This window comes from Nycticebus coucang, chromosome 14, assembly GCF_027406575.1.
Source record: "Nycticebus coucang isolate mNycCou1 chromosome 14, mNycCou1.pri, whole genome shotgun sequence".
Classification (NCBI taxonomy): Eukaryota; Metazoa; Chordata; class Mammalia; order Primates; family Lorisidae; genus Nycticebus; species Nycticebus coucang.
Window position 1 is genome coordinate 20,342,941 of NC_069793.1, and position 13,517 is coordinate 20,356,457.

Consider the following 13,517-nt stretch of genomic DNA (forward strand, 5'->3'; position numbering starts at 1 on the left):
GCCTGCTGATTCCACCTGCCTCTCCTGTACCTCCCCGAAATGTATCAGAGACCACATTCAACACCTCCACCAAAACCAGACCTCTGCTGGCTCAAGAGGAAGCTTTTGGGGGAAGTCACCATAGGCTTTTGCCTCACCCTAATTCCCTGTCCTGAGAATTCTGTCCCCTCCTGCCCATCACATGGCCACCACCCCTTCCCTAGCCTCCATTCTCTCTCTCCTGGAGAGCTCGCCGTCCAGGTCCCTTCTGAGATCCCTGTCCCCAGGGAGGCCCTCTCAGCAGTGCAGGGCTAACTGCAAACTCTCCATGGAGAGCCTGTTCTGAGGGGCAAGAGGATGTGGGTGGGAGGTGGGCCTGTTCTTTACAGCTATGGTGGCTGCAATGGCAAGCAGAGGAATCAGAGGAAGTCAGGGAGGGACCCCAGAGGTCCACCCCAATAGCCACAGGTGATGTGCCCACCCAACACAAGCTGCTCCTGTGTGGCATAGGCTGAGCCACTTCCCGCCGGGGCCCCCAGCTCCTAAGCACATATTTGTTCACAGCACATGGGGAGGGACGAGTGGTGAGAATTTACCAAACATTTGCAGGGACCAGGCACTGTGAGGACAAGGAGGCTAAGGGAGGGGGCAAAATTCTCCGACACCAGATAGCAGGCAGTGGAGCAGCCTTCAGAAGTAGATTTCTCCAAGTCTCCTTTATTCAGTCGTGTCTGAAGCATCTATTTAACCTGTGCCTCAGTTTCTTCAACTATAACAACAGGGACGATGATGATAATTTCAACATCTCAAGGCAGTTATGGGGATGAGAGATGATATTTATGTGAGTCAAGGTCAGGAGTGTGGCAGTAAGATGGTCAGTGAGGGGCCTGGGGCCCAGTCTGTGTGTCTTACCTGACCCCAGGCCTCCTCCCACCACCAGTGCTATCATCGGTGTCCCCACCTGGTGTGCAAACACCGCAGGAAGAAAAGAAGGTCTGAGGAATTAAGATCACGGAGATCACTGCCTCCCAGGCTTCTGTGGTCTAAGAGAGTCACAGCCCAAGAGAAAAATCCAGAAATGGCAGCAACCCTAACATCAGCATGAAGGACCTTCCTGAGGGTCTGGGGTGGGGTTCACACTGTGCGCTTCTTGGGACTCTCCAGACCACAGGCTCAGCGTGGTTTGAGACAATCTGTACCTTCCCCTGCCCTTGGGCAGGGAGCTCTAGGGGACATCTTTGGCCTGGGAGTCAGCGTGCGATTTTATAAACCACAGAATAAGAGAGGATGCTGCCTCATCAGGAAGGTGCATTCCAAGGAACAATCTGCTCTTTGTAGCAATCATTTCTTTCATAACTATCTAAAATTCTCCTGGTGCCTACACCATAATTTAATGTGCTGCAACAAGGAAAATGCTTATGCTAGAACAGGAAGGGAGCGGAGCAGACGGCAAAATGGCCCATTCCTTCTGGCTGCACCTTATTTACTAGTCTCCTGCCCAGGGAAGGGAACCAGTCAAGGAAGAAGCTGTTTTATGGGGCAATTCTTTCCCACAATGTTCTTTAATATTGTTGCTGCACTGTGGCTTTTGGTTTTGCTTATAAGTTGTGTTTTTGACCTTTCTGAAGCCATAACAACCTTCCAGGCTCCTTTGCAAACTGTGCAAGTAACTTCTGGGAAGAAGAAATGAAAAGTGGGTAGAGTGGGATTTTTTAGAGAAGCAACTCAAGCAGGCAACTCCTCTGCCTCCTATTTGCACCTGGGAGCTGGGAGGTGATGCTAAGATCCCATAGGAGAGAGTCAGGGAGAGTCAGGTTGGCTACATCCCTACCCAGGCTCTGAGGGCGTCCTGATGCTGGGGTGAGGATGTCTGCAGGACCAGCCTTGTTACTGATGATTTAACTCTATCAAGGGTGCCAGTGAGCATGAAAGGACCCTTTTAAAGTAAAAATCCTGATTTTGCTAAATACTAAAGGAATTTTCTGCTATAATTCCCAAACTATTCCAATGGAGACACCTTTCCCTCAGGGAATAAAATCATATTCCCCAGGGAGATGTTGAGGACTCTAGAAAGGGAGAGTGTAACTCCTAGTTCTGTCTAGCATTTCCATGGCCAACATCTGTCCCTGTGGGAGAGGCTGAGTGGCCCGGGACAGGAGGCAGCTCTCCTCTCTGACCAGACAACCTGGGCCCACATTTTAGCTCTTGCAAAACAGATGAGTGCCCCCATATGTAAAATGTGGCCACTATGCCCTGCCCTGACCAGGATCCCGGTGAAGCATCAGACAGGAACATAGATAAAAATGTGCCTTGGGGATGGTTAAACCGGGGTGTTATCTGGAGGGCTCCTTTCTATGCAACTGGCAGACCTGGCCTGCCAAAATCACAGTGTTTGTGAAATCTGCACCAAAGGCACATGGCTACCGATTCTAGCTTGTCTCCCTCCACAGGGGAGGTGTCCTGGCGAAGGCTGTAGGCAATCTGGGCTCAGCAAGATACACAGAGGCTCTTTTGGGAAGGGTTTGAACATCAACCACCACAAATAAACAACACAAAATGTCATTTGGAATGTTTCTATGCCATGCACTTTATATCCAATATTTTTTCTAATTCCCACCACAACCCAATAGGATAGAAACTGTGCCTCTTGCAGATAGGGACACTAAGGCATAGTGTGGGCAAGTAACTAAGTGGAGATCACACAGCTGGGATAGAATTCTACCCCTGTCTCACTCTAGAGGTCTCACCCTCCACCACAAAGAAAATTGCCTCTGCGTTTGGGGCAGCAGGCTTGGAGGCCCCCAGAGAAGAGGACACCAGGGATTGTATTGGCTTTTCAATGAGAGCACCTGGATCAGTGAGGTGGTAGAAGTCAGTACATTCTCTATATCAGTTAGCTATTGCTGCGTAACAAACTATCTCAAAACTTAGTGGCTTAAAATAACGACCATTTATTGTTGCTCGCAAGCCCCAGGTTGGCTAGGTGATTCTTCTGTTGTCTGTGGGAAGGTGCAGGTTGGTACATGGCTCTGCTGATCTTGGCTGTGGGCTGGTCTGGGAAGCCTCAGCTCTTTTCCACAGGTCTCTTGACTCCTTTCAGAAATCTCCTGACATATGCTGAGGAATAAGAGGGACATGAAAGCATACAGGTGCTTTTGCAAGCTCTGCTTGAAATAAGTTTGCTGTTGTTCTGTGGCCAAAACAAGTCATGGGGCCAAGCCAGAGCCAGTGTGGAGGACACTACCCAAGAACAAGGATACAGGGAAGTAGAACTCGGGCCATTGTTATCATCCACCCTTCTGGAGCCAGAGTCCCTTTGCAGAGAACCTTCCCTACACTGAACTCCTTCCAAAACCCTATCCCATTTACTCTGCCATTTAATTCCCACCACCACCACAGGAAGTGGACAGCACAGGGGCATTCTCTCCCTTTTACACATGAGGACACTGAGGTCCAGAGAGGACAACTGGTCCACTTGCTGGTACATGGCAGAGTCTGAGGTCAAACCTGAGTTTTCTGAAAACCATATAGGCAGTTTCCAAAAGACCAACTTCCTGAGCAATCAAAATCTACAGATTGATTTTTTTTTCCCCCTAAGACCTTTGAAGAAGTCCTATCTCACCCACTCCTGAGCTTTCTCAGTCCCTCGCCCACATTCTCCCTCCTCGCTGCAGGATTCTACGCAGCTCTCCGCCTTCGCCTTGTGCGAGCTCTTCCTCCACTGACAAGAAGCCCTGCCAGAGAGGGGAATCGTGCTACCGAATGGTTAAAATTCCCAGAGTCTCTTATAAATATTTCATGAAAAATATCTGCCAAGATAACCCCAGACTGTTGATGTCGACATTATTGCACCTGCACATTTTAATTGGTCCAAGAGAGCTGGCCCATAATTGGTGCCTGGAAATCAGCACAAACCTGACTTGGTTATAAAACAGAAGATTGAGCTCTCTGAAGAATCTGGCATTTTTAACTCTGATGTGGGCGAGAGTCAGATAGGGGAGACAGAGAGGGACACACCCCACCCAAACGTGCCAAGCCCTTGAGACCTCTCCAAGCTCATTGTCCTGCTTGGCTCTGGCAGTGGGCTGTGGCGCTCACAGGCTCAGCGCTTGGGAGGCAGGCTTGAGAGCACAGTTTCTCAATATTTTCTGGACTGTGCCCTCTGTGACTGCTTGGTAGAGACTGTGGATCTTTTCTCAGAACAATGTTGTTAGATGCATAAAATATGCATAATCACAAAACTAGTCAATTTTTTTAAAAGTTGAAAGTTTTAAAATTGGGATATAGCAATATATACGCTTCCTTCTTAATGCATGAAATGACAATCTCTAACATCAGGTCTAATAACTACTGTCAAAGTGATAAGAATAAAGATATTCCAAGATCTCTACCATAACTGTAGTGTGATATGAAAATACCTGTGATTTCTATTGGCAACAAAGTCACAAGTGCTGCGAATAGAACCACGGCGTGTTGCTTACATTCACACTTGAAGGAAATGCTGAATTTCACTTAGAAGGGAGTGAACAGAAAGTTGTACGTTTTTTCCCTTCAAGTTCACAGACACCCCCCGCCACTGCCCTCCAGGTTAAGGACCCTGGCCCCACAGCCTGACAGTTCTGATATTTACTAGCTGGGTGGCCTCGGCCTCCTTTGGCCTCAGATTCCTCATCTGCAAAATGGGCGTTGGAGGCAAGCTGAGTGGCCTTTAACAGCTGCTCTGGAGTTTGGCTGTGCCCTTGGAAAGTGACCTGCCCTCACTAAGCCTCAGTTTGCCGACTGGAGAATGGGGGTCCTGACAGTACCTTTCTCACAGGCTGTTCTGGGGTAGGAATGAGACAGTGTGGGCAAAGTGCCCAGCAGAGTGACAGGCCGAGGTGCTACGCTCAGTGTGCCTTAACCCACTGAGACCCCCAGGACTAACCCGGAAGGCAGCACCTCCTGCCCCTCAGGGGCCCCTCTGTTTCCTAGGAGACCCCCTTCCTCTGGCACTTGCTGTGGGCCCTGGGGGGACACGTCATCTCATTACAGAGGCGTGCAGGGCCAATTAGTGCCAAAGTCAGCAAAGAGATGGAGTCTCGGGGGAGCTGCAGGCTGATGTCCTGGGCCGTCCTAGGCCGTCCTGGGCAGATGTCCAGCCCATGTCTCCTCCACCTTGGATGCTCCATACACATGCGTCTTCTGGCCTGGTGTACCCTCTGTGCTAGACTCTGTGGCTTCCTGCCACCACCCAGACTGACAGGGCCTTGGAACTCTGGAACACATGGGTCCCCAGATTGGGGTAGGCCATCGTGGGACACTTTCAAATCAGCACCTGCCAAACAGCTGGGATGGGGAAGCCAGACACAGTCCCATGTGGCAACTGGCATGTCTCTCCCTTGGATGGAAGTGCCAGTGTTAGATTATAAATAAGTACTCAGTTCTCACACCGCGTGTGTAGACATGTCACCTCCTCCTGCATCTGCCTCATGTGCAGGCATCAGGCCTCTGAAGGCTCTGGAGGGCTCAGAGCACCCCACTCTTCCCCCTTCTGTCATTGGAGGGGCCCAAGACAGTTCTCAAGGGCAATAACCCCATTCACTAAGCAAGGTGAGGGTGGGGGTGACCTTGGACCCACCGGCCCTCTCCAGGCCTCCTCCAGACGTGCTAAGTAATTGGGTATTTCCTGTTTTAAAATGTCAGGAAAGGTAGCCACTCAGTCCAAACCCACCTTGTGCTCGACTGGGAGTTTTGGGGCCAGCCAAAGTCACACAGAGCCTCCCCACCCTGCTGTCCTCACAGGTGCCCCTCTGGAGGGCAGTACTTCCCACCCTCCACCCTGGCGGCCCCTCTGTTTCCCAGGAGACCCCTCTTCTTCTGGCACTTGCTGTGGGCCCTGGGGGGACCCATCATCTCATTATGAAGGCGTGCAGGGCCCATTAGCGCCAAAGTGAGCAGAAAGACAGAGTCTCAAGGGAACCACGGGCTGACACTGCGGAGGTGGGGCATTCTTGGGAACATGAGCTTGGCAGATTAGCCCAGGCTGGGTAACTGGGAGAAGACAGGCTGGAGGGCTGCGGGGAGCCAGGCCTACACCCCTCATCTGGGCCTGTGCAGGTTCTTCTCAGTCCCCAAGGAAGGAGGGAGGGGAAGCGGCACACCCTGGACACCACCACCGGCAGGCACCATGCCCTGCTCCCTGGACACAGCCACGTCCCAACATCCCAGTGACTCTCTGAGGCAGGATGCAGGTGCTATTTGAGTCCTGTTTTACAAACAGGAAATGAGGCTCAGAAAAGTGATTTGCTTAAAGTCACAGAGCTGGCAAATGGGAGCAACCAAAATTCAGCAACCCTGGCCCACTAATGCTTGAGACTTCCTTACAGCCAGTGAGCAGAAGCGCACCTGCTGATCACTGAGAGGCGTCTGTGCCGGGCACTCTTTGGGGCTCCACACACAGCCTATTCCCTCCGATCTTCATGGTTCCTTTACTATAGGGAAGTGGACACTAAGACTCAGTGAGGCTGTGCCACAGGGCCAATGTCACACAACTAGTAAGAAGTGGAGTTGAACTTGGATTTGTCCATCTCCAAAGACATTGAAGTCAGCTGGTCTCAATTCAACAAATACTAATTGAGCACCTATTGTGTGCCCAGCCTCAACTCAGGTCCTGGGGCCATAGCAGGGAGCAAAATCAAGACCTCCCCTTCCCAGAGCTTCCCTTCTAGTCGGGGCAGGGGGGCGGGGGTCAGACAAAACAACTGGCAAAACATAAATCACTTAGTGAGTCAGACGGTGCTAAGTGCTAGGGAAGAAGCCGAAAGTGACATTTTAGCAAAGACTTGAAGAAAGTGGGGGAGCAAGGCGCCAGGTAAATAGCAGTACCTGCCACATGATAGGCGCTTAATGAACTAAAAGAAGGAACTAATCACAGGATGTACCCACCTGGTAGGTTGTCACGGACACTGGCCCAGGTGGCAAATAACAACATCCTGGCACCTAACCCGTGCCTGGGCTCTTCTGGGCATTTTTACATACTTTCCTCCTGTTCTTTACTTGTTCTTTGTGGTGTGTGTGGCCACGACATTCTGTGCTCAGTAACTGTTCGTGGACTTAGAGATGAAGGGGAGGCAGGAGTGAATGGCCGCCTGGCACCATGCAGGAAACAAACACTCAGCCTAGCTCCTTCTCCCACAGCTCGATCCTGCTCCCTCCGAGACTTCTGGCTTCTCTGTAAAGGAGAAAACCACAGAGATGTGTGCTGGACAGGCCAGACAGTCTGGGGTGCGGGTTGTGGCTTTGTGGTTGGGAGCTACTTGAAGGGCTGGGACTCTGGCTGTAAAAGGAAAACTCGGGGGCCCAGGTTCCTGCCTCCTCAGGGCATGTTGGTGCAGCCTGACTCCCTGTTTGCTGAGGCCAGCAGAGATGGTATTACGGCGGGGGTGGGGGGTGGGGGAGGTGGTTAATGCTCAGTGAGATTTGGGGAAGTAGGGGCAGCTGGAACATTATCTATAGACTTGGCTTGCGGGGGAAATCCTGACAGTGCCCTAAAAGTAAACAGTGCTTTCCTATAATTAGATACATATTTATTTTAAAAGGTTATAATTTCCTACTGGTGTGCTGCTTGATAAATACAGAGTTTATTATTTTTTCTTTTCCTTCACTGCAGCTCAAGAGAAACAAATCCAGGTTTGGGCATGAATAGGGATGTTATGAGAATTCCAGACAGCAGTTTCCTTCCCACCCCCCTCACCAAACGCAAGAGCAAGATGGGTCAGCACTGCAGTGAGTTTGGTGTGAACATGTGCAAGATCTGGGGGGCAGGCAGGCAGAAGCCTGCGAGGAGAGGGCTTTCCGAGGACCGATGATGGCTGGAATGATATGATTGCCGCCTTGCAATTCCCTCCTCCATGTTTGTGCTCACGTACCACTCTCTGCCTCAGATGCCCTTACTTTTCCAAAGCCACACATTTAAAGCCCACCTATCAGTGTATGGCTGAAAAGCCACCTCCTCCAGGAAGCCGCGGTGGATTCCCCACCATGGATTTTCCTTATTCTGAATTCCCACAGCCCATTCCCAACCCCTCTAAGGCACTTGCCATAGTGCCTTGTGGTTACTTCGCATTGAGATTACATGGCGCTTCCCCCTTCCCCCTCCCCCAAAAAGATATGTTGAAGTCCTAACCTCCCAGTACCTGGGAATATGACCTTATTTGGAAATTGGGTCTTTTCAGATGTAATTAGTTAAGATGAGGTCATACTCGATTAGGGTGGGTAATCCAGGGAGTAATGACTGGTGTCTTTATAAGAACAGAAGAGAAGCAGAGACAGACACACGGGGGAGAGACCACATGGTGACAGAGGCACTGATGCAGCTGCCAGCCAGGGGACCCCAAGGTCAATGGCCACCGCCGGAGCCCGGCAGATGCCAGGAGGGATTCTCCCTGGAGTCTCAGAGGGGGCCTGGCCGCGCTGATGTCTTGATCTCAGACTTCCAGCCTCCAGGCTGTGAGAGAGGCATTTCTGCTGTTTCAAGCAACTTGGATCATGGTATTTTCTTCCAGGAGCCCCAGGAAATGAATATACTGGGGTCCAGGCCTTTGTCCCATCTGGAGAAAGTGAACTGCAGTAACTGCGCCCTGACGGGCAGGGTACTGAATAAAATCAAGGAGTGAATGGTTGCATGGACAGTCAGTCCCTGGAAAGGGAGACCCACAACTGGCTGGTCTTGTGTTCCCTAAGTGGGGACTTAGAAAATATCTAAGTCCCCATGGCCTCCAGCCTAGGAGCAGACTCCCAGAGGGTCCCCTGCCTCCACTCGTACCTCCCAGCCTCTCCCTCTCTCGGCCTTGCTGACATCTCAGGTCATTCCAAACTGGCTAAGGTTTCCCATCTGTGAGCAATGCCCTGCCGTGCCCTTGGCCTACAGTGCCCTTCTTCCTGACTCCCACCATCCTTCAAGTCTGAACTCCAGTATCACTTCTTGTTAGCTACCCTGAGCTGCCCCCCATCCCTCGTCTCGTCAGGATCACCTGCTCCCTTCTCCCACTCCCTGGGCACTTGCTGGGTAACCCATCTCTAGAGTAGCTCCTGTCACCCTGGGTTAGTTGTTTAATTGTCTGTCTGCCCTGCCAGCCTGGCAGCATCTTGAGGTGACAGACTCTACATTTCTCATCTGTGTTCCAGTGCCTGGCAGCAGGGGAGGGACAGGCGGGTCTCTGAGAAATTAATGAGGAGGAAAGTAGGGGCTTGAAAATCAGGGTGGGGGGCGATCCAGCCTCACCTTTGGGGGCTTGTTAGATGATCTTCACATCTGCCCAACTCCTTCCCAGGGCCACCTAGGAGGACGGGCAGAGCTGGAAGGGGCTTTACGATGACTTCCAATCTGCCCAGCTCACATCAGAGATGATGGACCCAGGGTCAGAGGAAAGGAGGAGGCTTGTGCCTGGTCACACAAACCACACGGAGACATGCTTTGCCCAAAGCGCTGAGTTTTGACTAGTGCCTCAGGTCTGTTTATGAAATATGGTCCTTCTACATTAGGGGGGAGAATTGGGGGATTTGAGGTAGAAGAAAATATCTAAGTTCCTTAAGAAGAGAGGGGAACTTAGACTCACAGAGTCCTTACTGTGTGCTGCCCCTGGCCTGGGTGCTTTGACACTTTATCTGGAAGTCTCAGCACAGCCCTAGGAAATAGGTATTAATTTCAGATGAAGAAACTGAGGCTCAGTTGCCCCGAGTCACCTTGCCAGAAGCTATGAGGCTCAGTTGCCCTGAGTCACCTTGCCAGAAGCTATGAGGTTTTTCCTACATCATGGTGGCTCCCCCCACAAAGGGCACCCAGATGTGAGTCAGATCATGACTTCAGAGATGGCTGGTTCAAAAAGGGCATCAAACCCAACATTTTCTTGGATACCTTGTAGTTTGTGTCTTGTAAAGTGGAGAAGAAAGCTCTAGAGTCCCCAGGCCCTTAAAGAAGCCCCTCTCCAGTGGGGCAGTGAAGGCAAGAGAGAGGATGGGTAGGATGCAGGCTGCAGGCAGTGCAATGGAGCCAGGGGCCAAGGCACCTTTGGCTCTATTAATGAGGGTATAATCTCCAAAAGGAAGGAGGTCATTACTCTGCTAGACCTTGTAGGGGCCAAACAAAAGTCTGAGTAGGGTCCACTGCTGGGACCTCATACTGAGAGAGACACTGCCTGGCAAGAGAGCTGGGGATTTTTTTTTTTTGCAGTTTTTGACTGGGGCTGGGTTTGAACCCGCCACCTCTGACATATGGGGCTGGTGCAGTACTCCTTTGAGCCACAGGCGCCACCCTTTTTTTTTTGTAGAGACAGTTTCACTTTATCGCTCACACAGCTCACAGCAACCTCCAACTCCCGGGCTTAGGCGATTCCCTTGCCTCAGCCTCCTGAGTAGCTGGGACTACAGACAACCACCACAATGCCTGGCTATTTATTCCTTGCAGTTTGGCCTGGGCTGGGTTTGAAACTGTCACCCTCGGTATATGGGGCTGGCGCCCTGCCCCCTGAGCCATAGGCGTGCCCGAGGGCTGGGGATTTTTATCCCAGAGAAGACACAGCAGGAAATGAAAACTGTCATCAATACCTCAAGGACTCTCTAGTGAATGAGCAATTAGACAGATCCCTTCTGCTTCTAAGAGCGGGAACAAGGACCAGCAGCTGGAAGGTTCAGGGAGACAGGCTTCCCATCTCTCCTCTTAATATAAGGTCTGTCTTGGAGGAAGAGAGCCTCCATCCTAGGAGTATTCAACTGAGATGGGTAATAAGGCAACTCAGCATGAAGTGATGGGTCAGATCAGGCACCTTTTCTCTGAAGGAGACAGGCATTTCTAGACCCAGGAGATGCTCAGCTTCGTTCTGAATTTTTCTCTGGTAATAATTCAGATGCTTTGATCTTGCTTCTGAATGAAGAATTTCCCAATAGTGGGGTCTGAGAATCTGTATTTTAAGGTGATTTAGCCATGTAGCCAGATTTGAAAATCTCTGTCAAGAAGGTCCTAGGGGGAAGCAACACCCCTTCTGCACCCCCACAACCTCCATTGTGGAGACACTCGGTGTCCTGTGTGCAGCCCTCAACCCCAGCTAGCCCACTCCCCACATTGCCACAGGCCAAGATGCCTGGACTGGCTGTAGAAGAGGTTACACCTAGGGGCGGGTCCCCCTCATCATGATCTTCTGGGGATACTGTCTGGCCCAGAATACAAGTCTGTGAAGCAGCATTTCTCTGGTGTGTTTGCCAATAACATGGTACGATGGTTAATTTTATGGGTCAACTTGGCTGGGCCACAGTACCCATATAGGCAGTTAAACATCACTCTGGATGTTTCTGTGAGGGTGTTTTGAATGAAATTAACACTTAACTCAGCGGACTTTGGGTAAAGCAGATTGCCTTCCATAACATGGGGGGGGGGGGGGGCTTCATCCAGTCAGTCGAAGGCCTCAGTAGAACCAAAGACTGACCTCACCTGAGCGAGAGGGAATCCTCAGCAGATAACCTTTGCACTTGAACTGCAGCACCAGCTCTTCCCTGGGTCTGCAGCCCACACTACAGACTTTGGAACACTAGCCTCTGCATTTGTCTGAGCCAATTCCTTAGACAAAATCCTTCTCTCTATATACACATCCTATCAGTTCCATTTCTCTGGAGAACTGTGACTAATACACAGAGAGACGGACCAGGCAATCAGCAGAGAACTCACGCAGAGGCAAGCTCTCTGGGCACCGGGAACTGCCAGGCATGAAAGAAGACAGGGAATGTGAAAACTCATTCTGCCAAAGCCATTTCCTTCTGCTCTGAAGCCGGCTTCAGAAACACCACGCACTGGTAGGAGGGGAGATGGACACCAAGTTCATTAGAACATTCTTGGAAAACAAATGAAGCCAAGTCAGGAATCCAGTAACCGGGGAGCAGCAGGTGGGCTGTGACAGCTGATTGAGAGGGCATATGCCTTAACCTGTCTGGACCCAGGAAGGGTGCTGAGGGCTGGGGGTGAAGGGAAGGAGCACCCAGATAACTTGGGATAACTAAATAGAGAAGCATAGAAGCCAATGCCCAACTCATGGCAAGAACTGAGATGAAGAAGGTTCAGGAGGAATGTTCCCAAGCCTTTGAGATTCAAGACTCCCGGACCAAAGAGACATAGAAGGGTCATGCAGTCAGTCCCCTGCCTCCAGACTGGACATCTGGTAGCCCAGGCCACAGTGAGCCTCGCCCCAGGAGTGTTTGCAAAAAGAATTGGCAGGGAGAGATAGGTAGGGAGGGAGGGTAATCTTGATGACTGTGGTGGCCATGGCCTCAGCAGATTTTGAGAATTTACTGGGTGCTGGGCACTGAGCTAAAAGATTTCCAAAAATCAGGAGGCGCCTATGACTCAGTGAGTAGAGCGCCAGCCCCATATTCTAAGGGTGGCAGGTTCGAACCTGGCCCCAGCCAAACTGCAACAAGAGAAAAAATAGCCCGGTGTTGTAGCAGGTGCCTGTAGTCCCAGCTACTCAGGAGACTGAGGCAAGAGCATTGTCTAAGCCCAAGAGCTGGAGGTTGCTGTGAGCTGTGATGCCACAGCACTCTACCAAGGGCAACAAAGTGAGACTGTGTCTCTAAAAAAAAAGAGAGAGATTTCCAAAAATCATTTCCTTGCATATGGGCAATAATCACATGAAGTAGGTACTAGTACTATTTCTACTTTACAGATGAGGAAATTGAGATATTGGTGAAGTAACTCACACAGGTAGAAAGGGATGGCTCTGAAATTCATACCCACATCTACCTGATTCCAAAAGCCCTTGTTCTCTCTCTCTCTTTTGAGACAGAGTCTCACTCTGTTACTAGAGTGCCATGGAGTCAGCCTAGCTCACAGCAACCTCAAATTCCTGGGCCCAAGCCATCTTCCTGCCTCAGCCTCCCAAGTAGCTGGGACTACAGGTGCCCACCACAAAGCCCAGCCAATTTTTCTATGTTTAGTAGAGATGAGGTTTTACTCTTGCTCAGGCTGGTCTTGCACTTCTGAGCACAAAAGATCCAGAGTGCTAGGATTACAGGCATGAGCCACCACATGAGGCCTAAAGCCCTTATTCCTAACCACCAAGGAAGGAGAGGAGAGAAGGATCATAACTCTGTCATTTTTATGAATATGGAAGTAGGCCCAGGAAGGACAAAGAACATTCTTGGGGTCTCATGGCTGGTGCTGGGAACTGGGTGTGGACGAGACCAATGGAGAGACTGATGCAGAGTCTACACTGAAGGCTATAGAGTTGGACCAGGGACAAACAAGGATGCGGCCCAAGAGGGACAGCCCCAGGCCCACTGGCCTCTAGCCTGGGCACATGCACTTTCAGGCCCCAAAGAGGACTTCTCTCTAAATCTCTTTCCTAACAATCCTGGAAGTCCATCTTTTGTGGTGTTCTCCTGGATTTTTTCCTTGACATACAAACACCCCAGGGAGGCACAGCATATGGAGTCTAGCCCAAACATCTTTTGTAGGAAGGCATTTATCCGGTGACTTTAAAAAATATATCTCTGGCATCTGGAGGGAGGAGGTG